This window comes from Leopardus geoffroyi, chromosome B2 (genome assembly GCF_018350155.1).
Source record: "Leopardus geoffroyi isolate Oge1 chromosome B2, O.geoffroyi_Oge1_pat1.0, whole genome shotgun sequence".
In the NCBI taxonomy this organism is placed as follows: domain Eukaryota; kingdom Metazoa; phylum Chordata; class Mammalia; order Carnivora; family Felidae; genus Leopardus; species Leopardus geoffroyi.
This window is the reverse complement of record NC_059332.1, coordinates 56,861,445-56,887,464: the sequence shown is the minus strand read 5'-3', so window position 1 is coordinate 56,887,464 and position 26,020 is coordinate 56,861,445. Positions and strand designations below refer to the sequence as shown.

At 34.7% G+C, this 26,020-nt stretch overlaps 1 long non-coding RNA gene across 2 annotated transcripts in view; it reads left to right on the top strand.

Annotated features, from left to right (window-relative positions):
• Positions 1–19,591, top strand: part of LOC123609747 — a 39,650-nt gene extending 20,059 nt beyond the window's left edge. For both annotated transcript variants that reach the window (XR_006717951.1, XR_006717950.1), the window contains exons 3-4: positions 2,267–2,355; positions 19,009–19,591. This is a non-coding gene — a long non-coding RNA (uncharacterized LOC123609747). The remainder of the gene's footprint in view (positions 1–2,266; positions 2,356–19,008) is intronic.
• The last annotated feature ends 6,429 nt before the right edge of the window (positions 19,592–26,020 follow it).

Below are 26,020 nucleotides of genomic sequence, written 5' to 3'. Positions count from 1 at the left end.
TAGGGAGTCTGGTTTGATTCTAAGTATAGGAAGACGTTTTTAGACAAAAGAAGATTTTGATTCAACTTATTTAAAAAAATTATTCTGTATGTTCTTTGAAGAATGGATTATTGAGGCCAAGTGTAGAAAGGTATAAATGTAAGATGGCAATTTCTTATTTATTTATTTATTTATTTATTTATTTATTTATTTATTTATGACTGAATGATGGAACATGGGGTTGCCAATAGAAATGGAGAGAAACATACTTAAGATATATTTTGGAAATCAAGTCAACAGATTCACCAATTAATTAATTGGATTCAAGGAAGAAGGAAGAGTTAAATACAAAGGAGCACTCTAGGATTTTTTACCCAATCTTACAGGTAGTTCCACTTATCATAATGAAGACTAGGAATAGGGTATAGTTATGGGTTTGGGATACTTAATGGGATGAATCAAGTGTCCTACATTCACCATAATAAATGAAGTGACTGTTAATCAGATAATGAAATGTGTAGATGGCAGCTGGATATTTGAGTCTGGACCTCAAGGGATGCATTGAGATGGATGCAGACAATTACAAGTCAGATAAATACAGATGATCTTAAAGCCATAAATCACAAGAAAATGATGTAAGGAAAGTTTAAAAAACAAACCATGGCGTAATCTAACATTTAAGGCCAGCCATAACAGGAGCATTCAGGAAAGGCAATTATTGAGGAAATGCCAATAATTCAAGGAAAATCAGGACCATATTTTATGGAACCCAAGAATGCAAAATGTTTCAGGGAAGCAGTGGCCATCTGTGCTGAGAGATTGAATAACATGAGGGCAACTAAGTGGCCATTGACTTTGGCAACATGGAGGCTAATGAAAAGGTTAAAAACACATTTAAAAAATATATTTGAATGAAAGGGAAGACAGAGGTAATGTTATTATGAGAAACCAAATTTTCATAGGTGCAGAGTAGCTCTAAGGCTAAGATTATGAGAGACAAATTTCTTGTACTTCATACATTAATGTCTATAGAATAGGTAAAAAGCATTTCTTATTCCACATGGTTGGCTTACGTCTTTGACTTTTTTTTTTCATTATAATCCAATGATGTTTTTGACTAATTAATTTGGAAGCCTAATTCCTGAAAAAGAATAAAAGATTTCCAGTAGTATTTACCTACTGAGTGCTTGCTACCTTAGTTACAGGGCTTCTCTTCTAATTTTGTCTTCCTGTACTTTGACCCTCCTTTAAGTTTTTATCTTTTACTTCTATTTACAAAAACATAAAAGGGAAGGAACAAATGACAGAGTTATCACATTAATAATTTTAATATTTAATCATCAGTTGCACTATTATTATACTCCTTGATGGGAGAGTTATTTCAAATATCGGAAAGAATTCCCAGATGCCATTTAATGTTGACATGCCAAAATTGAGCACAACAGAGCACATACATATAACTAGGTCCAAGTATGCAGTTGAAAGCTATGCATATTATAACTTGGAAGTTTTCTCTTGTGGGAAAACAAAGAAGTAATCAATTATTTTATTTGGCATTCTTAAAATTCATAGGTAAGACACAATACAAAGAATATCCTTTTGGTTTTTAGTAGAAAGAGGCTAAATTTATTCAAAATTCTTTATAAATTTTCAATGTTTGTATAACATCTTAAGTATAGAAAAGTGGCAAAAAAAGATCACCTCTTTCATGGATATACATGTAAGCATATGTACATGGTAAAGGCAAACTATAAAAGCTTTATATACACTGATAAGGTAATGTAAAGTGACTCTAGATTCTAACCAAATACCATATTTGTGTTGTTTATTTTCAATTTTAAAGTTATATGATAAAGTTAGTTATCCTTTCACAGCAGTAAATACTTTAAATTTAAATCTATATAAAAAGATAAATGTCAGCAAGGGATTCCAAAAAATAATCATCATTGAAAAATTTATCAAAAACTATACAAGAGAACACTTTTATTTCTTCAGGTTGACATAATATGTATGACAAATATTTCATTTATAGACAAAGAATATAACTCAAGGGGTACAACTTGAGTAATTATATGTGTTTAAGAATTTAATTCATTTAGTAGTTTGAAATAATTTTAAAAGAGAAAATTATCTGTTGACATAATGCCTGTTTAAGGTGAATAGTACCAGTGTATTATTTACAAAAGAAATGATAAAAATGACAAAGTTTAATAACTGATGTACAAATATATGTTTTCATGCTGTTATCCTTTTTTGTACAATTTTATGTTATTTTTCTGGTATTCAGGCATTATTCTTTGTATTCATGAACATTTTACATTATTCCATGATGAAGAATCTATACCTCTAGAGAAGCCTGCTATGCTCATCTTTCTGGTAGGTAATTTTAATACAAAAATTTAAATCATTGTGAAAAGTATTTCATACATTTATGTTTTGAAGCCCTAAAAAAATGTAACCATTTTTCATTACAAATGGCTATTATGGATGGTTGCCTGAAAAGAATAAGAAAAGATAAAGATTTATAACATCACTGTTAATATAATAAATGTGGTCTATTTAGTAAATAAAATTATGTTAATGATGAAAAGAAATCTGAAAGAAAGTAATTATCCAAAGCCCACCACACAGAATCAATGTATAAAACTTAAAAGTCATATGTCTTATTTAACTCAATTCATAAATATTTTTAAAAATATGTCTTAAATGATTGCTAGCATGGTAATTCTTTTTAACAAAATTATGAGCTTTTAAAAATACATATTATCAAAAGATTTTCATCTCTTCTTATCAAAGAAAATCTCAGTTGCTTTTTATTTCAATTAAATAAATACACTTATTAAATAGGTATCTTACATGCTGAATTAAAAGGATGGAGAACTAAATATGATCTGTAAGTTAAATTACATAACATTTGTTATTTATCCTGAAAGATTACCTAGTAAATCCAATACTTTTTGTCTGCGTTTATAAATTGTTTCAAGATCTTATTGAATATCATCTGCTTACATAGTACCTACCTGAATAGTTTCAAGCTCTAGAAAAATGGTGATGGGCACATATCTGTAATGAAAATATGCCTACCATTAGCTCTTATCTCCTACAGTTGGAAATCACATAGTGAATTAGTGACATTACTAGCTATCTATTATTAACTCTTTTTGGCAGATCCTCCTGAAGATACTTTCAAGGACACTGACTTTCATTTGTAAAAACTTTTGTTTGAGGTAGAAAATATTTTTTTCAATCTTTAGGCATCTATATTTGGAGTGCATCAAACTAGTGCTTTCCATGTTGAGCGTCTAAAGTGTTATCAACTCAAGGAGACCTAAATTTGAGGGCCCCATATTAGAATGCCACTTTGGTAGTTACTCTGTCTTCTCAGAAAAGGAAACTAGGAAACTAGATAGGATTGTTTTACTTGAGTTAGAAATATCAAGCTTGCTCATGAAGGGTCTTTCTAAAAAGTCATGGTTTCCTTTTAGAGAAAACGTTTTGTTCATCCTTTTTGAAAAACATCATACCATATTGATGTATTTAATTTCATTATACAAATTAGAATACGTTATTAGAATTTCCACTTTTAAATGTGACCCACTACTGGAAGAAGCTGATATTTTCAAACCATGTGACAAGCTAGTAACCTTGTTTTAATCAGAGGTTGAAGCTTTGCTGACCACTTACCTACCATAGCCCATCATGCCATACAATTGTTCCTGAAGTGTCTCCTTTATGACAACAAAAACAAATCCTATGAAAGATATTTGTCTTTGGGCCAGAAATATCTGCAATTATAAAAACCCCTTGCTTTCCAACTACAGTGGTTGTGAGATTTATGAGATTCATTGGGAAAGGGGTTGCACTTTAGAATATTGCAATACTCTGTTGGCACTAAAATATTAATGATACAAAGAACAGTCTGCAAGACAAAAAGTAATGGAAACATTCTATCGTTCAATAATCACTCTGGTATTTAGTATTTCAAGATGGGTGAGATTGTCTCCAATGTATCATTCTGCTAAATGAAAGAGTGCTTAAAAAAAAAGAAGAACCTGAGGTGTTTCTTAACAAGAAATTGAAAAAAGATCTTAATATGTCTAAGCAGTTGAAGCAACAGCAGCCAGAGTTTCCCCTTAAACTGATATGCTGTGAGATGTATTAAAAGCAACAGCTTTCTATAATTGTGGTATTCCAAAAGGCAAATTATTTCATACATGCGTAGCCTTTTTAAGAGACTTGAGAAAATAGAATTCAAATTAATACCTCATTTTCTTAAATCATAAGGTTTTCTATTAATTTTAAAAATAGCGTTACATAAATTTTGAAAAATGCTAGTGTGCTATTAAATGTCTCATTTATGTTTCATACACAGTTCTTAGAAATAGGGACTAATTTACTACTGAGTATTTATGAGTTAAGGAACTAAGGATTGAGAAAAAAAGAACTCTCAAAAGCTTAGGAAATTATAAAATATTTTTCTCGATATCAAAGAGAAATATATATGTTCTGTAGGAAAAAGAACTAAAAGAAAGTAAAAATATATATATATCTTGCCTGGACTCAGATACAACTAATTATAAGATATCCATTCACAATGAAAGATAAGATGTGGACAATGTATTTTCTGTAATGACCGATGAATGCACAAGCCTATAAATGGCTCTAGTAAAATAATTGAAAACTAGTCCATGTATAATCAAGTTTCATACACGATTATGTAATTAGCGAAAACTCATGATTTCAATAATTTGAGGAAAATATATGATTTCATAAGAATTCCTAGCATAAATGTCATTTTATTTCATTTCTTCTGCAAATATTTGATACTTTACCTACTTACACTCCAGTCACTAGGTACTAGGTATCCAGAAAAACAAACCAGACTAGGTTCTTCTTGAAGCACACATTTAGTGGGAATGTGGAAAAGAGACAATGCCCAAGTATAAACGTGCATAGATAATTTTAGGCAATTATACATGCAATATTATAAAGTAAAGACAACTGGGATCTGATTGGGATAAAGAGTGATATAGGGTGGGAGTGGGGATTTTTTACTCAGTTAGATCAGTGAAGACCTCTCTAGAAGACAGTTTGGAGCTAAGTTCTGAATGCTGGGCTATGAAAGAACAGTGCTACTGGTTGAAGATCAAGTATAAAGAGCCTGGAGGAGAAAACACCTAGGGTTTCATAAATGTTATTTGAATTTTGGTTTCAAGCTTGGACTATCATTGGTGCTCACACAAGAAAAGGTACAACGTTAATACTACAAGTGAGAAAAATCACAGATTTTTTCATCTGCTGTACTCTTAAGCCATACATCTGTTTATTTTTAATTTCAGTACAATTCCGTTAAAAAAATATGATCCAAATGTATTTAAGATTGCAAATATTTTCATTTCAATGACATAATTAAGTGATACTGTTGTCTTTAGAAGACCTTTAGTGATAAAGCACAGATTATACTTGTATCATTTCTGCTTAAATTCACATAATTACAATAGTGCAGAGAAATACCAGGGCTATACTTGGTTTTGTTTTGTTTTAATTTTAATTTAAATTCAAGTTAGTTGGCACACAACTATGTACTCTTGGCTTCAGTAGTAGAACCCAGTTATTCATCTCTTACATATGACACCTAGGACTCGTCCCAAAAGGTGTCCTCCTTAATTCCCATCACCCATTTAACTGATACCCCCTGAACCTCCCTTCCAGCAACCTTCAGTTCGTTCTCTGTATTTATTAATTTTTTTTGAATCTTTTATCTTATTTTTTCTTTTATTTTTATATTTTAATTTTTTTAATATATGAAATTTATTGTAAAATTGGTTTCCATACAACACCCAGTGCTCATTCCAAAAGATGCCCTCTTCAATGCCCATCACCTACCCTACCCTCCCTCCCACCCCCCATCAACCCTCAGTTTGTTCTCAGTTTTTAAGAGTCTCTTATGCTTTGGCTCTCTCCCACTCTAACCCCCCTTTTTTTCCCTTCCCCTCCCCCATGGGTTTCTGTTAAGCTTCTCAGGATCCACATAAGAGTGAAAACATATAGTATCTGTCTTTCTCTGTATGGTTTATTTCACTTAGCATCACACTCTCCAGTTCCATCCACGTTGCTACAAAGGGCCATATTTCATTCTTTCTCATTGCCAAGTAGTACTCCATTGTGTATATAAACCACAATTTCTTTATCCATTCATCAGTTGATGGACATTTAGGCTTTTTCCACAATTTGGCTATTCTTGAGAGTGCTGCTATAAACATTGGGGTACAAGTGCCCCTATGCATCAGTACTCCTGTATCCCTTGGGTAAATTCCTAGCAGTGCTACTGCTGGGTCATAGGGTAGGTCTATTTTTAATTTTTTGAGGAACCTCCACACTGCCAGAGCGGCTGTACCAATTTGCATTCCCACCAATAGTGCAAGAGGGTTCCCGTTTCTCCACATCCTCTCCAGCATCTCCTGTTTTGGAGTCTCCTGTTTTGTTCATTTTGGCCACTCTAACTGGTGTGAGGTGATATCTGAGTGTGGTTTTGATTTGTATTTCCCTGATGAGGAGCAATGTTGAGCATCTTTTCGTGTGCCTGTTGGCCATCTGGATTTCTTCTTTAGAGAAGTGTCTATTCATGTTTTCTGCCCATTTCTTCACTGGATTATTTGTTTTTTGGATGTGGAGTTTGGTGAGCTCTTTATAGATTTTGGATACTAGCCCTCTGTCCGGTATGTCATTTGCAAATATCTTTTCCCATTCCGTTGGTTGTCTTTTAGTTTTGTTGATTGTTTCCTTTGCTGTGCAGAAGCTTTTTATATTCATGAGGTCCCAATAGTTCATTTTTGCTTTTAATTCCCTTGCCTTTGGGGATGTGTCAAATAAGAAATTGCTATGGCTGAGGTCAAAGAGGTCTTTTCCTGGTTTCTCCTCTAGAGTTTTGATGGTTTCCTGTCTCACATTCAGGTCCTTTATCCATTTTGAGTTTATTTTTGTGAATGGTGTAAGAAAGTGGTCTAGTTTCATTCTTCTGCATGTTGCTGTCCAGTTCTCCCAGCACCATTTGTTAAAGAGACTTTTTTCCATTGGATATTCTTTCCTGTTTTGTCAAAGATTAGTTGGCCATACATTTGTGGGTCTGGTTCTGGGGTTTCTATTCTATTCCATTGGTCTATGTGTCTGTTTTTGTGCCAATACCATGCTGTCTTGATGATTACAGCTTTGTACTATAGGCTAAAGTCTGGGATTGTGATGCCTCCTGCTTTGGGGTTCTTCTTCAAAATTACTTTGGCTATTCAGGGCCTTTGTGGTTCCATATGAATTTTAGGATTGCTTGTTCTAGTTTCGAGAAGAATGCTGGTGCAGTTTTGATTGTGATTGCATTGAATGTGTAGATAGCTTTGGGTAGTATTGACATTTTGACAATATTTATTCTTCCAATCCATGAGCACGGAATGTTTTTCCATTTCTTTATATCTTCTTCAATTTCCTTCATAAGCTTTCTATAGTTTTCAGCATACAGATCTTTTACATCTTTGGTTAGATTTATCCCTAAGTATTTTATGCTTCTTGGTGCAATTGTGAATGGGATCAGTTTCTTTATTTGTCTTTCTGTTGCTTCACTGTTAGTGTATAAGAATGCAACTGATTTCTGTACATTGATTTTGTATGCAACATTGCTAAATTCATGTATTAGTTCTAGCAGACTTTGGTGGAGTCTACCGGGTTTTCTATGTATAATATCATGTCATCTGCAAAAAGCTTAACTTCATCTTTGCCAATTTTGATGCCTTTGATTTCCTTTTGTTGTCTGATTGCTGATGCTAGAACTTCCAACACTATGTTAAACAACAGCTGTGAGAGTGGACATCCCTGTCATGTTCCTGATCTCAGGGAAAAAGCTCTCAGTTTTTCCCCATTGAGGATGATATTAGCTGTGGGCTTTTCATAAATGGCTTTTATGATCTTTAAGTATGTTCCTTCTATTCCAACTTTCTCGAGGGATTTTATTAAGAAGCGCTGCTGAATTTTGTCAAATGCCTTTTCTGCATCGATTAAGAGGATCATATGGTTCTTTTCTTGTATTAATGTGATGTATCATGTTGATTGCGAATGTTGAACCAGCCCTGCATCCCAGGAATGAATCCCACTTGACCATGGTGAATAATTCTTTTTATATGCTGTTGAATTCGATTTGCTAGTATCTTATTGAGAATTTTTGCATCCATATTCATCAGGGATAATGGCCGGTAGTTCTCTTTTTTTTTTTACTGGGTCTCTGGTTTAGGAATCAAAGTAATACTGGCTTCATAGAATGAGTCGGGAAGTTTTCCTTCCCTTTCTATTTCTTGGAATAGCTTGAGAAGGATAGGTATTGTCTCTGCTTTCAACGTCTGGTAGGACTCCCCTGGGAAGCCAGCTGGTCCTGGACTCTTATTTGTTGGGAGATTTTTGATGACTGATTCAATTTCTTCGCTGGTTATGGGTCTGTTCAAGCTTTCTATTTCCTCCTGATTGAGTTTTGGAAGTGTGTGGGTGTTTAGGAATTTGTCCATTTCTTCCAGGTTGTCCAGCTTGTTGGCATATAATTTTTCATAGTATTCCCTGATAATTGCTTGTATCTCTGAGGTATTGGTTGTAATCATTCCATTTTCATTCATGATTTTATCTATTTGGGTCATCTCCCTTTTCTTTTTGAGAAGCCTGGCTAGAGGTTTGTCAATTTTGTTCATTTTTTCAAAAAACCAACTCTTGGTTTCGTTGATCTGCTCTACAGTTTTTTTAGATTCTCTGTTGTTTATTTCTGCTCTGATCTTTATTATTTCTCTTCTTCTGCTGGGTTTGGGGTGTCTTTGCTGTTCTGCTTCTGTTTCCTTTAGGTGTGCTGTTAGATTCTGTATTTGAGATTTTTCTTGTTTCTTGAGATAGGCCTGGATTGCAATGTATTTTCCTCTCAGGACTGCCTTCTCTGCATCCCAAAGCATTTGGATTGTTGTATTTTAATTTTCATTTGTTTCCATATATATTTTTTAATTTCTTCTCTAATTGCCTGGTTGACCCATTCATTCTTTGGTAGGGTGTTCTTTAACCTCCATGCTTTTGGAGGTTTTCCAGACTTTTTCCTGTGGTTGATTTCAAGCTTCATAGCATTGTGGTCCGAAAGTATGCATGGTATGATCTCAATTCTTGTATACTTATGAAGGGCTGTTTGGTGACCCAGTATGTGATCTATCTTGGAGAATGTTCCATGTGCACTCAAGAAGAAAGTATATTCTGTTGCTTTGGGATGCAGAGTTCTAAATATATCTGTCAAGTCCATCTGATCCAATGTATAATTCAGGGCCCTTGCTTCTTTATTGACCGTGTGTCTAGATGATCTATCCATTGTTGTAAGTGGGGTGTTAAAGTCCCCTACAATTACCACATTCTTGTCAATAAGGTTGCTTATGTTTGTGAGCAATTGTTTTATATATTTGGGGGCTCCCGTATTTAGCGCATAGACATTTATAATTTTTAGTTCTTCTTGATGGATAGACCCTGTAATTATTATATAATGCCCTTGTTCATCTCTTGTTACAGCCTTTAATTTAAAGTCTAGTTTGTCTGATATAAGTATGGCTACTCCAGCTTTCTTTTGACTTCCAGTAGCATGATAAATAGTTCTCCATCCCCTCACTTTCAATCTGAAAGTGTCCTCAGGTCTAAAATGAGTCTCTTGTAGACAACAAATAGATGGGTCTTGTTTTTTTTATCCATTCTGATACCCTATGTCTTTTGGTTGGAGCATTTAGCCCCTTTACATTCAGTGTTATTATAGAAAGATATGGGTTTAGAGTCATTGTGATGTCTGTAGGTTTCATGCTTGTAGCGATGTCTCTGGTACTTTGTCTCACAGGATCCCCCTAGGATCTTTTGTAGGGCTGGTTTAGTGGAGATGAATTCCTTCAGTTTTTGGTTGTTTGGGAAGACCTTTATCTCTCCTTCTATTCTAAATGACAGACTCGCTAGATAAAGGATTCTCGGCTGCATTTTTTCTGTTCATCACATTGAAGATCTCCTGCCATTCCTTTCTGGCCTGCCAAGTTTCAGTAGAGAGATCTGTCAGTAGTCTTATTGGTCTCCCTTTATATGTTAGAGCACGTTTATCCCTAGCTGCTTTCAGAATTTTCTCTTTATCCCTGTATTTTGCCAGTTTCACTGTGATATTTCGCGCAGAAGTTCGATTCAAGTTACGTCTGAAGGGAGTTCTCTGTACCTCTTGGATTTCAATGCCTTTTTCCTTCCCCAGATCAGGGAAGTTCTCAGCTATTATTTCTTCAAGTACACCTTCAGCACCTTTCCCTCTCTCTTCCTCCTCTGGGATACCAATTATGCGTAGATTATTTCTCTTTAGTGCATCACTTAGTTCTCTAATTTTCCCCTCATACTCCTGGATTTTTTTATCTCTCTTTTTCTCAGCTTCTTCTTTTTCCATAATTTTATCTTCTAGTTCACCTATTCTCTCCTCTGCCTCTTCAATCCGAGCTGTGGTCATCTCCATTTTATTTTGCAGCTCATTAATAGCATTTTTTAAGCTCCTCCTGGCTGTTCCTCAGTCCCTTGATCTCTGTAGCAATAGATTCTCTGCTGTCCTTTATACTGTTTTCAAGCCCAGCAATTAATTTTATGACTATTATTCTAAATTCATTTTCTGTTATATTGTTTAAATCCTATTTGATCAGTTCATTGGCTGTCATTATTTCCTGGAGGTTTTTTTGAGGGGAAATCTTCCATTTCATCATTTTGGATAGTCTCTGGAGTGGTGCGGAACTGCAGGGTACTTCCCCTGTGCTGTCTTGAATAAGTTGCGTTGGTGAGTGGGGCCGCAGTCAGACTGGTGTGTACCTTCTCTTCCCCTCTCCTAGGGCCGGGATTCACTGTGGGGTGGCGTGGCCCATCTGGGCTACTTACACACTGCCAGACTTGTGGTGCTGGGGATCTGGCATATTAGCTGGGGTGTATCGGCAAGGAGCACAGAGGCAGGAGGGGCAGGCTCAGCTCGCACCTTCGGTGATCCACTTAGGGAGGGGCCCCGTGGTACCGGGAGGGAGTCAGACCTGCCGGAGGGATGCATCCAAAAAAGCACAGCGTTGGATGTTTGCGTGGTGCAAGCCAGTTCCCTGACAGGAAGTGGTTCCCTTTGGGATTTTGGCTGGGGGATGGGCGAGGGAATGGCGCTGGCCAGTGCCTTTGTTCCCCACCACGCTGTGCTCTTTCGTCCGGGTCTCAACAACTCTCCCTCCCATTGTCCTCCAGCCCTCCCGTTCTCCGAGCAGATCTGTTAACTTACAACCTTCCAGATGTTAAATCCCGCTTGCTGTCAGAACACACTCCGTCTGGCCCCTCCATTTTTGCAAGCCAGACTCAGGGGCTCTGCTTTGCCGGCAGGCTGCCCCTCCATCCCGGCTCCCTCCCGCCAGTCCGTGGAGCGCGCACCGCCTCTCCGCCCTTCCTACCCTCTTCTGTGGACCTCTTCTCTATGCTTGGCTCCGGATAATCCATTCTGCTAGTCTTCTGGCGATTTTCTGGTTTATTTAGGCAGGTGTGGGTGGAATCTAAGTGATCCACAGGATGCGGTGAGCCCAGTGTCCTCCTATGCCACCATCTTCTCAGAAGCCCCTTCCCATTCTCTGTATTTAAAAGTCTCATGTGGTTTGTCTCCCTCTGTATTTTAATCTTATTTTTCCTTCCCTTCCTCTATGTTCATCTGTTGTATTTCTCAAATTTTGCATATGAATGAAATCATATGATATCTGACTGATTTATTTCACTTAGCATAATACCCTCCAGATCCTTCCACATTGTTTCCCTTCCCTTATGTTCATCTGTTTTGTCTCTTAAAGTCCTCATATGAGTGAAGTCATCTGATATTTGTCTTTCTCTGGCTGACTTATTTCACTTAGCATAATACCCTCCAGTTCCTTCCACTTTCCTACAAATGGCAATATTTCATTCTTTTTCATAGCTGAGTAGTATTCTGTTGTGTGTATACACCACATCTTCTTTATGCATTCATCAGTCAATGGACATTTGGTTCTTTCCATAATTTGGCTATTGTTGATATCATTGCTATAAACATTGGTGTTCACGTGCCCCTTCCAATCAACAGTTTTGTATCCTTTGGATAAATTACTACAGTTCAATTGCTGGGTCATAAGGGAGTTCTATTTATAATTTTTTGAGGAACCTCCATACTATTTTCCAGAATGGCCACACCAGTTTGCATTCCCACCAACAGTGCAATAGGGTTCCCTTTCTCCACATCCTTACCAACATCTGCTGTTTCCTGAGTTGTTAATTTTAGCCATTCTGACATGTGTAAGGTGGGATCTCATTTCAGTTTTGATTTGTATTTTCCTGATGATGAGTGATATTGAGCATATTTCATATGTCTGTTTGCCATCTGGATGTCTTCTTTGGAAAAGTGTCTACCCATGTCTTCTGCCCATTTCTTCACTGGATTATTTGTTTTTTGGGGTGTTGAGTTTGGTAAATTCTTACAGACTTTGGATACTAACCCCTTATCTGATATGTCGTTTGCAAATATCTTCTCCCATTCCAAAGGTTGCCTTTTAGTTTTGTTGACTGCTTCCTTTGCCATGAAGAAGCTTTTTATATCGATGAGGTCCCAATAGTTTATTTTTGCTTTTGTTTCCCTTGGCTCTGGAGACATGTCAAGTAAGAAGTTGCTGTTACCACTGTCAAGGAGGCTGCTGCCTATTTTCTCCTCCATGGTTTTGATGGTTTCTTGTCTCACATTGAGGTTTTTCATCTATTTTGACTTTACTTTTGTGTATGGTGTAAGAAGGTGATCCAGTTTCATTCTTCTGCATGTTGCCATCCAGTTTTTCCAGCACCATTTGCTAAAAAGACTGTCTTTACTCCGTTGGATATTCTTTTCTGCTTTGTCAAAGATTCATTGGCTATATATTTGTGGGTTCATTTCCGGTTCTCTGTTCTATTCCATTGATCTATGTGTCTGTTCTTGTGCCAATACCATACTGTTTTGATGATTACAGCTTTGTAATACAGCTTGAAGTCCAGAATTGTGATGATTCCAGCTTTGGTTTTCTTTTTCAACATTACTTTGGCTATGGGGTCTTTCCTGGTTCCATCCAAACTTTAGGATTGTTTGTTACAGCCCTGTGAGGAATGCTGTTGTTATTTGGAGAAGGATTGCATTGAATGTGTATATTGAATGTATATCAACATTTTTAACAATATATGTTCTTCCAATCCATGAGCAGGGATGTTTCTCCATTTCTTTGTGTCTTCTTAGTTAGCTTTAAGCTTGAGTTTTAAATTATTTTTCTTTGAAGAAAGTTTCATAAATGTGTAGTTAAAAAGGGGGAGGAGGGGCGCCTGGCTGGCGCAGTCGGTTAAGCGTCTGACTTCAGCCAGGTCACGATCTCACGGTCCGTGAGTTCGAGCCCTGCGTCAGGCTCTGGGCTGATGGCTCAGAGCCTGGAGCCTGTTTCCAATTCTGTGTCTCCCTCTCTCTCTGCCCCTCCCCCGTTCATGCTCTGTCTCTCTCTGTCCCAAAATAAATAAACGTTGAAAAAAAAAAAAGGGAGGAAATTTGTGCATTAACGAACACTACCAATGGAATGAAAAGTCAACTTACAGAATATAAGAAAAATGTTTGCAAATCATACATCTAAGAAGGAGTTAATATCCAGGGTATATAAAGAATTCCTACAACTCAACAACAAAAAAATCTGATTTAAAAATAGGCAAATAACTTGGGTACATATTTCTCAAAAAACAAAGTACATATTACAAATAAGCACATGAAAAGATGCTCAACATCACTAATCATTAAGAGAAATGTAAATCAAAACCACAATGAGATTCTATTTCACACTGGCTATTATGAGACACACAGAGAGAGAGAGAGAGAGAGGGAGAGAGACAAAAACAAGTGTTGCCGAGGATATGAAGAAAATTGGAACCCTAGGTATTGCTGGTCAGAATGTGAACTGGTGCAGTTGCTATAGAGAATGGTATGTCAGTTCCTCAAAAAATTAAACACAGAATTACCATATGGCCCAGTGATTCCACTTGTGGGTATATACCCCCAAAGAATTTAAAGCAGGGACTTGAACGGACATTTATACACCCATGTTCATAGCAACATTATTTACAATGCCCCAAAGTAGAAGCAATCCAAGTGTCCATCAACAGATGAATGGGCAAACAAAATGTAGAATATACATAGTGGACTGTTATTCAGCTTTAAAAAGGAAGGAAATTCTGGGGCGCCTGGGTGGCTCAGTCGGTTGAGTGTCTGACTTTGGCTCGGGTCATGATCTCATGGTTTGTGAGTTCGAGCCCTGCGTTGGGCTCTGTGCTGACAGCTCAAAGCCTGGAGCCTGCTTCAGATTCTGTGTCTCCTCCTCTCTATGCCCCTCCCATGCTCATGCTCTGTCTCTCTCTCTCTCTGTCTCTCAATAATAAATAAACGTTAAGAAAAAAAAAATTTTTTTAAAAAGAAGGAAATTCTGACACATGACACAACATGAATGTAACTTAAAGCTATGAAATAAGCCAATCACAAAAGGATAAATACCATGTAATTTCACTTATATAAGCTACCTAGAGTAGTCAGATTCATAGAGACAAAAAACAGAGTGGTGGTTGCCAGGGGTTGAGGGGGTGGAGAGAATGAGGTGTTACTGTGTAAGTGGTACAGTTCCAATTTCAGAAGAAGAAAAAGGTTTTGGAGATGGATGGTGGTGATGGTTGCACAACAATGTGGATATATTTAATGCCAGTGAACTGTATGCTTAACAATGGCCAAAATAATAAATTTTGTTATATGTATATACACAATTTATAAAAAGAAAAAAATGTAGTATTATTAATTGTTCTGGTGATGTGTTTTCCCTTGCCTAACATGGGATTCTCAAATAAAGAAATGTACATTTTGTTGCTTTGATTGTGTTAAATATTTCAAAAATACCATTGTATCTTACTGAAACAAAATAACTTGAAACTTGTTAGCAACAAAAGTTCTACATACAATTTTTTTCCTCAAATTTTCCTGATTAGAAATGATTATGAGTACCATGATGAGATGTGAGAAATAAAAAAAATTAATGTTATATGCTAGCTAAAACTTATTGGTTTTATATATTATATACATTATGTTATACGAACAGACAAAAATAGAAGCTATCATAACATATACTTCAAATAAGTTTAATTTGTTGGTCATAACATGTGATACATTTCATCACAATTTAAAATGAATGCAAAATTCTAACAATTATGCTACAGCCTTATCCCACTGGTTATTAAGAAAGTGATCTTTCTCTGGAGTCAAGCAATTTATAAGAAAGACTGCACATTGTACATGATGCCATTTTATATTAAACATTTGTTTCAGTACTGCCATGGTGAATTCCCAAAGCATTGCTTTAATTAAGTGTTTTATTAATTAATGTAAACCTCATGTAGTGAGGATGAAATTAACTGTTTTCTTCCATCTCACTGAGCTACTAAAACTTAAAGACAAAAGGTATCTTTACAATAGGGAAATATATATTGAAAGATGAAAAACCACAGTGGGGTTCTTACATTATGAAGTTGTCTTCCAAGAAGCATTTAGCCTCAAAATCATTTATCTTTAGCCCCAAATGACAAAAGCCGATGAAACATCCCTAGCCTCACAGAAGGCATTCCTGAGCAAAGGGAATGCACAGACACTAGGCAGCCATTACACCAGCAAGTGACACCTCTCATCATTTCTGCTGCATACATGTTATTATAGTAGAAGGTAGGGGAAACTAACAATAACAAGACAAAAGAAATGTGGTTGCTGAACTCTGAGTACAAAATTGAGTATATTCTAGCACATTCTCTAATGTATTTGCATAACCTAGCCTAACCTCTTTGCCTAGGCCCACACAAGTGATTATTGCTAGAAACACAAAGCCATCTTGATTCTAGACTCATGTTAAAACATAATCAAAATCTTCAAGTTGAACACTGCTCAGCAATCCCTTGTTGTTCCCAAAGTCAATTCACTCTTTCTCTTCCAGATTCCATATTTCCTTGTATCTCCTCAAAATTCCATCTCCTTTTCCATCTTCCTAACTCTTAAATGATGACCTTACTTTCCATTGCACTGAGAAAATAGAACACAGTTGACACTTGAACAACACAGGCTTGAACTATGGATCCACTTATGTGAGGATTTCTTTTGGTAAATACAGTGTAGTACTATAAATGTATTTTCTCTTCCCTAATTTAACATTTCTTAATAACATTTTCTTTTCTCCAGCTTATTTTATTGTAAGAATACAGTATAACATACCAAATATGTGTTAATTGACTGTTTATGTTATGAGTAAGGTTTCCAGTCAACAGTAGAGAGTATTTGAGTTTTAGGGTAATCAAATGTTGTGCTTGGATTTTCTACTGCATGGCAGTTTGGCACCCCTAACTTTCATGCTGTTCAAGGGTCAAGTATAAGCAGCTACCAATTATACCAATCCATTTGCCTCTGTGCTTCCACTCTCTCCCTTCACTCCTGTCCATTCTCTTGTCAAGACGAGCACCTTCTGTTTAGATCCCATACCCTGACACCATACCCTGACTTCCTGAAGGAATTTACTTTGTAATTCTCCCCCTCCCTCCCATATCATCAATATTCTACCTCACCAGGATTCTTCTTATGAGAATACAAAATAATTTTGTATTTTAATAATTTAATAATTCCCTTCCTTAAATCCATCTCCCTCTTTCTAACTGCATTACATTTTAACTGTATAGCAAAATTACTCAAAAGTAGATTTATGCACATTGTTTTCAGTTTCTCACCTCTCATTTTCTTTTGAACATTCTAATCATGCCTTTGGACCCTCCTGAAATACTCTTTCAAAGGACTGCCTTGTAAAATTCCATGAAGGAAGCTTAGTTCTTATCTTATAAAAATTATAAGCAGCATGGCACAACTATTTTGTTTCTTTTTTTTAATTTTAAGTTTCTTTCTTCCTTTCTTACTTTCCTCCCTTTCTCTTTCTTTCTTTCTTCTCTTTTTCTTCCTTTTCTTCATTGCTTCACCATAGAAATAAATCCAAAGATAATAAAGAATTAATGGTCTCCCCCATTTTCTCTTGAGATAAGCAATATTAAAAACTTGTAGTCTACTCTTTCTCATTAACCATACAATCTTACATAATCACATGTATACATATGTATAGTCTGGTTTAGTTTTAGAAAATAGAATCATACTATATAAGTCTCTCCATAATTTATACACGCCTTCTGATTTCTCTTGTACTAGCACCTTGAATATATTGGCAATGGTGATGGAAATTTTGTGTTGAGAAAGATTCTGAGGGTGCATCTGGGCATAGTGAATATCAGGAAAAAAGTAATGTGTCTTTGGACAGATAATTACAATTCCTTAGTTACGTTTTAAAAAACTGAGTAATGGGTAATTGACTTTTATTTTATGAACATTTATATTTATATATGTCTAAGTTCATTATTGTGATATATTTTGTGAAAAATATATTATGAAATATTGTGATATATCACAATAATAAGTTTACAGTTACTCAAAGTAAGTTTCTTTGGAGTAATTTTACTGAATTCTAGTCCTGAATTAAGAACTGATACTGTTTAATGAAATAAGCAAATCATATACAGAATGCTTAGCAAAACTACCAAATTTGGAGTTCAATGTGGTTTTTTATACATACTAGACTAAGTACTTTGAAAAGTTCTATTCAGTTATATTCATCTAAACATGTTACCAGAGTTTATAGGGATGAAACATTTTATACTGGTTAAGAATACAAAATCTGAAATACAAGCACTGCTATTTAAATCTCCACTTACTGCCTGTGAAACCTTGGACACATTACCCCTCTGTCTCAGTTTCCTCACCTGCACAGTAGGGATTATAATGATATCTGTATCATAGAGTTGTAGGAAGACTAAAGACAGTTAACATTTATTATGTGCCTAAAACAGTGCCTGACATAGTAAGTATTGTATAAACGTTCTTGAATAAGATATGAGGCACAAAGATGAATCCTTACCCTCACAAAGATAACCATCTTGACTCACACTTCATTACATGAACCCTTTTCTGTATCAAAAAATCACAGTCTGGGGCGCCTGGGTGGCGCAGTCGGTTAAGCGTCCGACTTCAGCCAGGTCACGATCTCGCGGTCCGTGAGTTCGAGCCCCGCGTCAGGCTCTGGGCTGATGGCTCGGAGCCTGGAGCCTGTTTCCGATTCTGTGTCTCCCTCTCTCTCTGCCCCTCCCCCGTTCATGCTCTGTCTCTCTCTGTCCCCAAAATAAATAAACGTTGAAAAAAAAAAATTAAAAAAAAAAAAAAAATCACAGTCAACTATTATAGAGAAAGGGAAAGGTATTTACAAGTTAAACAACTTGAGAAAAGCATTGTTTTTGTTATTGACTACACACAAAAAGAAATATGATATAGGTTCAATTGTTCAACACCTTAAAGTTATTTGATGAAATATTTATAAAAATTATGTTTGTCAATGAGTGTTACTAAAGTCCTGGAAGCTTTTCATAATACGTGTTAGCCTATGTGTATCATATCTGTTAAAACTTTAATGTTGGCATGGAATTAGACCTGTATATAAACAAATGCCTTTAGCAAATTTTAAAATAATATTATTTTTCCAGATATTTAAGAGTTACACATATTTCCTATGGAGTAATATTTTCCAATGCATTTTACAAGGCTTTAGATATATGCATGATTTTATTTGAAATTTATTTTTCCTGGTTTTTATTCCTGTTCAATAACAAAGTATGAGATTTATTAATATATTCTCTATCACAGTGATCAAAATATAAGAACTAATTTAGAAAATTAATCCCTACTGTTTTTTGACATAAAGAAAATTAATTAGGAAAAAAATGCATACATAGAAATAATCTAGAGATGTTGACTCTAAGTTGTCCTTGCAAAAAGAGGATCTCTTAATTTTTTTTTTTTTCATTTTATTATAGGTCATGAAACATATCTGTTATCAGTGCTTTAAAATGGACAATGTGAGCACTGGGTATTGTATGTAAGTGATGAATCACTAAATTCTACTCTTGAAACCAATACTACACTGTATTTAACTAACTTGAATTTAAATAAATACATTTAAAAGTAAATAAATAAATAATTAAAAAATGTTTTAATGAGCCATGTGAACACCTAGGATATTTCACCCCTTTCCCATGACTAGACTTAGAAAATTTATTCAAAATCATTTTGTGTGACCATCCCTCATTTCCCAGTTAAGTTACTGAACCTAGATTCTTTCGTTCATCCTTACATTTACAGCTTTCACTTACTTTTCTTTTATTTTTATCCAGTTGACAGCCAGAATCTCATCTTTCCTATCGGGTTTCTCCTCTTAATTAAGTGATTTAATAGTCTATGCTGAAAAGCTCCTGCCTCACTCTATTTTCATTAAAGAAACATTTCCTGATTGTCAATTGTACTAAGGAATATGAGGAAGGCATTTAAAAAAAAAAAAAAAAAAGTCCCACAGTGATATCCGGAAGAGAAATACACATCAGTGAAACACTGGAGACCAATTAAAAGGCAACAAATCAGTAAGCCCATGATTATGTGGTATAATCAATATGCATAAGTACCAGGAGAATGAAATATTAGGGAAAATAAGTCTGGGATGTAATTAGGTCTAATTACATTCTCTGATAATAAGCCTGATCGTCCGGTGGCGATTTTACCTTTATTGTTTGAGGTTGTGAGGATACGGTTTACCCATTATTCATTCCAGGCAGTGAAGACATTGCAGCAAAGGATTACCTTATTCACCTAGAGAGTGTTCTTCATATTATTTCTCTCCCTGCGGCTAGTAATTGATACAATTTTGAGTTTTGCTTTTGTATGTCCATGTTATACATTTTTAAATATCAAATAGAGATCATATAAACATGAGATCGTTATGAGCATTTTAGATTTAAAAAGTCAGTCCCCCTTTTTTTTAATATTTATTTATTTATTTATTTATTTATTTATTTATTTATTTTTGAGAGAGAGAGAGAGAGAGAGAGACAGTGCAAGTGGGGAAGAGGCAGAGAGAGGAGGGAAAGAGAATCCCATGGGATTCAGCACTGATCGCATGGAGCCAGATTGGGGCTTGATCTCACCAACCATGAGATCTGAAATCAGGAGTGGGAAGCTTAACTGACTGAACCACCCAGGTGTCCCTAAAATCTCAGTACCTTTATCATTTTATCATTTTGGTGAAATAATAATATATTTAGATTATAATAAAGAAACAAAAATTTTAAAGCAAAGCAAAATTTCCAGTCGTCTTCCTCCTCAAAAATTAGAATTTCATGTGAATCCAACTCTCCAGAATAGGCCATTATTAGCATGTAGTGACCCTCCACACATGAAAACAAGTACAAATCATAAATGTACTTTCATATTGCATGCATTACATGTACACATTTGCAACTTTTAAAAAAAATTGCATAGGAATATATACAAGATGATCTGATTTTAAAAGCTCTGTCCTATTTTATTTAACAAAATCATTAACTGACAAAATTTGCTGCTATGGGCACTGATTATTCCTAGGTCTTTTTTACTATGACAAAGAGTTACTTGGTAACATTTTTATGCTTTAGGCTTCCATATTTGTTTAGACATATTTATTCACAGAATATATGTAAATATATCTGTATCTTTATCTGCCTTGACATAAACTTGCTTGGTTAATGAGAAAGCCAACTTTTATTTTCCAAAATATTTCTCAAAAAAAAAGTATCATTTTGTGCTTCTATTAATAAGGTCTAATGGCTTCTTTTGTCTTATTTTATATTTTTAAGTATATTTAAGTATATTTTAAGATTTTGCTTAGGTGGATAATATTACCTCATTGTTATTTTATTTAGCATTATTTAATTATAATGATTTTAAACACCTTTCAAATTCATTGTCCATTTATATTTTGCTTTTTCCTTACCCATTTATATATTGTGTTTTCAGTCCTAATAAGGACTAATTTATAAGCACTCTTTGAATGTTAACAAATTTAGCCATTTAACTTTTATATTTTTCTCAGGTTCTTGTTTGTCTTTGACTTTTTGATAATTATTTTATTTAGAAAATTTTAATTTATATAATCAAATTTGCAAGCAATTCATTTTTAGAAATGGCATGTTTTCCTTTACAAGCTATACTATAACTTCAGTATAAATTTAAGCTGTATCATAAACATTTCCTCTACTAATTCATGGCAAAGATAATAAAAGACTACTCAATAGACAAATGATTGTCTATATTTATATTTTATATATTGAAAACAGACACAAAATTGTAGGCTCGTTAGTATTTTATAGTTACAAAAGTCCAGGGCAAATTTGCACACATGACAGAAACTACTGCCAATTACTAAGTTATATGGATTAGCGAATGAGCCGGCACACATTGATTAAAAATAGAGACCATATCAGAAAATGTACTTTGCTGCTTTATCTTGACAAATGTATTTCAGTACCAATTCTTTGATAATGCTTCAGGGCAGAGTAGTAAATTTCTTCTAACACATTTTGTGAAAATAGTTTAGTGTGAGTGATAATGAGGTCTCACTCCAGTTCTTAGCTAATGATTTGTTGCTGAGAAATGGAAGGAGATGGCTAGATATGCAATGGCAAGCTACGGAAATGACATTTAACAAGTTTCCGTTAATGGGGGAACTATTTTATCTTTTTGGAGTAGGAGGCAATTTCATGACTGTCTGTAATTTTAAAAGCCTGTGGTGAATCTGGAGTGTCACTGTAACTGAAAATGAAATATTAATGAATGAAACACACTTAGTTGCAATAACTAAATATATCTAAGACTGCAGCGAAAAAAAGTAACATAACAGGCAAAGTATCTGTATTTACAAGGGCTATCTCACAACTTTATATTCAACATCTTTTTTTTTCTATAAAATGAACCTTTATCTCTTTATTTCCACTTTTGTGATATAAGAGCGCCTGCCTGAGCTTTGATACAATATGTTAGAAGTTCATAAAGAAAAGAATTAAACAAATTTAATGTCGATCCACGTTAGATGTTCACGAAAAGCAGTTTACAAGGTGCTCTAGGGTGTGTGCATCACCACAGGATTATGCATGTGATTTTACAAAGCCATAGTTTGGTCATAAAGAATTTTTGATGAGGGCAGAATTAAGATGGAGGTTAACAAAAAATAGATTGACTGATAGTACACTGTACCAGCAAATTATGTGATATAGGAACTGTGGTTTTCATCCACTCCCTACTTCCCATTACACTCATATTTAAAATATATCAATGTGTTTATTAATGGAAACAGGGTTATATACGAATAAAAATTTCTTTAAATTTCTGTTCCTTCTTCAAATACAAATATCCTAGATCTCATTTTTTGAATAAGTGGTACATAGATTCGTTTTTTTTTAAGTTTATTCTTTATTTACTTTTGAGAGAAAGAGAGTGAGTGGGGGGAGGGGCAGAGAGAGAGGGAGACAGAATCCCAAGCAGGCTTCATGTTGTCAGGACAGAGCCTGATGCGGGACTTGAACTACCGAACCAGGAGATTATGACCTGAGCTGGAATCAACAGTCAGATCATTAACCAACTGAGCCACCCAGATGCCCCTTGTGGTACATGGATTCCTAAACTTTTCCCTTTCCCTTCCTTTCTCCTATCCTTTCTTTTTTCTTTCTTTCTTTTTGCTTTGCCATGGTTTACCCTTATTTTCTTTATATTTCACTGTATTTTAATATAGTAAATACTTGAAAGGTGCAAGGAGTCAAGAATTCAAAGGTCTATGAATCAAAGATGGATGAATGCAGGATCTATACCCATGTGAGCTCATCATTTCATTTACAGGAAGGATTTACATTCAGGTGTGCCAGAAAAAGGACAGTACTAGTTTACTTTTATTTCCCCAATGTAATTATAATAGAACTTCCTTTGACTCTCAGAAATTTTCCAATGGGAAAGATAAATGATATGTTCACTCTGGATGTTGGAAATACTGGGGACTGTGATTTGCTTTACTTGATATAATTTCAACCAGTGCTTTTACTTTTCTCCCTTCCATTACTTCAACCTCAAGAGATTTATCCACAATTTAGTTCAAGCATCAGAACTCAGATATTAAAATTTCAGCAATAACTGAAAAATTTGCAACTCAATAAGAATTAAGAATTTAAGGATTCAGGGGCACCTGGGTGGCTCAGTTGGTTAAGAAACTGACTCTTGATTTCTGTTCAGGACATGGTCTCATGGTTTGTGAGATCAAGTCCTGCATGGAGCTCTGCATTCTCAGTCTGGAGCCTGCTTGGGATTCTCTCTCTCCCTCTATCTCTGCCCCTCACCCGCTCATATGCATGCACGTGGGCTCTTTCTCTCTCAAAATAAATGAATAAACTTAAAAAATAAGAATTTAAGAATTCATCAATCCTTAAATATAAAAATATTTGCTCCATTAGAAATGTTGAGATTTATTCATACTTAATGCAGAAAAAATCAATAAATTAAATAAATAAAAACATTCATTTCATGATTAGAGTTTTAGTCTTGTTTTCTAATTCCCTTTAATGTATTAATTGCTTGTGGAAGCATAACATTTTTTTGTTTGTTTTATATATTGTTTTTGTTTCTTTTCACAAGTTGAAGGAAACCAGGTGAGAGAAAACTGGAAAGTAACATTGAACCAGTTTTCACTAGTTTTGTTGTCTAACAAGTTCAGACTGATAAATATAAAAAGTAAAGACAAATAGAGAGTTTTTAGAGAAGATTCCCTCTACTTGGATAAACAAGAATTAATCCCTTTTCTTTGAGCAATATTGGAGATTTGATTTGAAAAAAATACTTTGGATACATTTCTGCATAGTTATTTAAACTACTGCTTCTAAAATATGTATAGTTGGCCCTTGAACAGCAGTGGTTTAAACTGTGTGGGTCCAGTTCTATGTGGATTTTTTTTCAATACAATACTTTAAATGTAATTTCTCCTTTTTATGATTTTCTGAATAACATTTTCTCTTCTTTAGCTTACTTGATTATAAGAAGGTGGCATATAACATACAAAATATGTGTTAATCAACTGTTGATGTCTCTGGTAAGGCTTCCAGTCAACAGTAGGGTATTAGTAGATAATTTTGGAGGGAGTCAAAAGTTATATACAGATTTTCAATTGTGCAGGTCAGCGTTCTTAACCTCCATGTTGTTTGAAGGTCATCTGTATACTTCAAATAAGTTATGATGAATAAAATATCAACTGATGTTAGGTAGTGCCACAGGCACAATACTCACTTTAAAAAGTATGACTCCTTGCTAATTATTCATAAACACTGAAGAGAGAGTTTACCTTACTGATGCAGAATTAATCAGACTTCTTATTTAACATGAAATGCTATCTCCATATACCTGTCTATTATACACAAAATCAAGTATTATTTACATTCCGCTTAGAGGAAAGATTTCATTCACCATAGTGTTGTGGTTTCCTGGATTTATGTTTCATTACTTTTCATTTGTCTGATTTTGTTGGTTAGATATTGCCATTTATAATTGTCAAAGTGGGATGCATAAAGACAATAAAATCTCAACCTAAGTTTCTTATTTTTAGAGAAGCAAGAATGCATATTAATCACTAAACCAAAAATGTTATAGTGTTAGAATAAACACATCCAGACCACTATTGATTTATACAATGGATTCGAGAGGAAAATCATAAAACTTAACTGAGATGGCAGGAAGCAAGAGTGGAGTCAAAGACACAAATAATTTTTCTCAGACCTAAAGGGCATTTATTTCCTAGAAATACTTAAAAGGAAAGAATATGGGAAGAATAGCTGTTCAACTTACATTCCAAGGAATGAAGAAGGCACATAAACATGACCTTTGTTTTTTTCTAGGAAATATTCAAAGAAAAAAAATTTAGTTTCACTGTGTCTGTTATGATTCTATCAAATCTTGTTAGTGTCATAACATCAATGTAATTACAGATTTTATGAGTCTATAATTTTATATAAAGATGAAAGATTATATTTCATAATTTTAGTAAATCAAATATATTTTTATTGGATACATTATACATATTGGAGTCTACCACACATGCACAGTTAGGTTCTGGTGAGAATTGTTGAGTGACTTATGGTTACTGACCTCTAGGAATTCACTGTTCATTGCTTAGCAAACTATTTGTCATTTCAGCTCCTTCAGCTTGGACAAAAAGTCAAGCTATATATATTTCAACATTTTAAACCTATTATCATAGACAAGTTATTGATGCTACAATGGCAGATCATGAAATTTCTTCAGATGAATTTTGGGAAAACATGACTTAAAGCATGCAGTGGAAAATATTCAACCATGATGACAGGAAGTAACAGAATAAAATGCATGTAGTACAGCAGAAACTTTTACTACACTGTGAAAATGATTTTGCAGGTTTTAAATCAAACATAAATGGGGTTGCAAAAGAAATAGCTGCTCGTGGGATGGTCGACACTGCAGCTGTTTGACACATGCTAGGAATGCATCCAGAGGAACTTAGTGAAGGTACACTTACTGACATAAATGATGACAGAAAATGGTTGTGATGAAAAAGATGAAGATATCTCAGAAGTGATATGGGCAAAAACTTAACATTAAAGCAATTCTCAGAGCTATTTCATGACTTTGAAAGCACAAAGGATAAAATGTTGGAAGTGGATCCAGACTTAGAAAGGAGTATGACATTCCACAAGGCATAGAAAAGATCCTCACTGTGTACTGTAAGTTATACTGACAAGGAGCCAAACACTTTTCAAACTATCACAGACATGTATTTTTTACCAAGATATATAACATCTCAAAGCTCAATGTTTTTAATGTTTGAAATTATACTATATAAAATTAAATTGTGATTTACTATTTTTAAATATCTCCATACATTTATAACTGACATTTAAATTGTTTGCCAAACTCATTGAAGATAATGGGAGAATCATAAATTTCCCATTTACT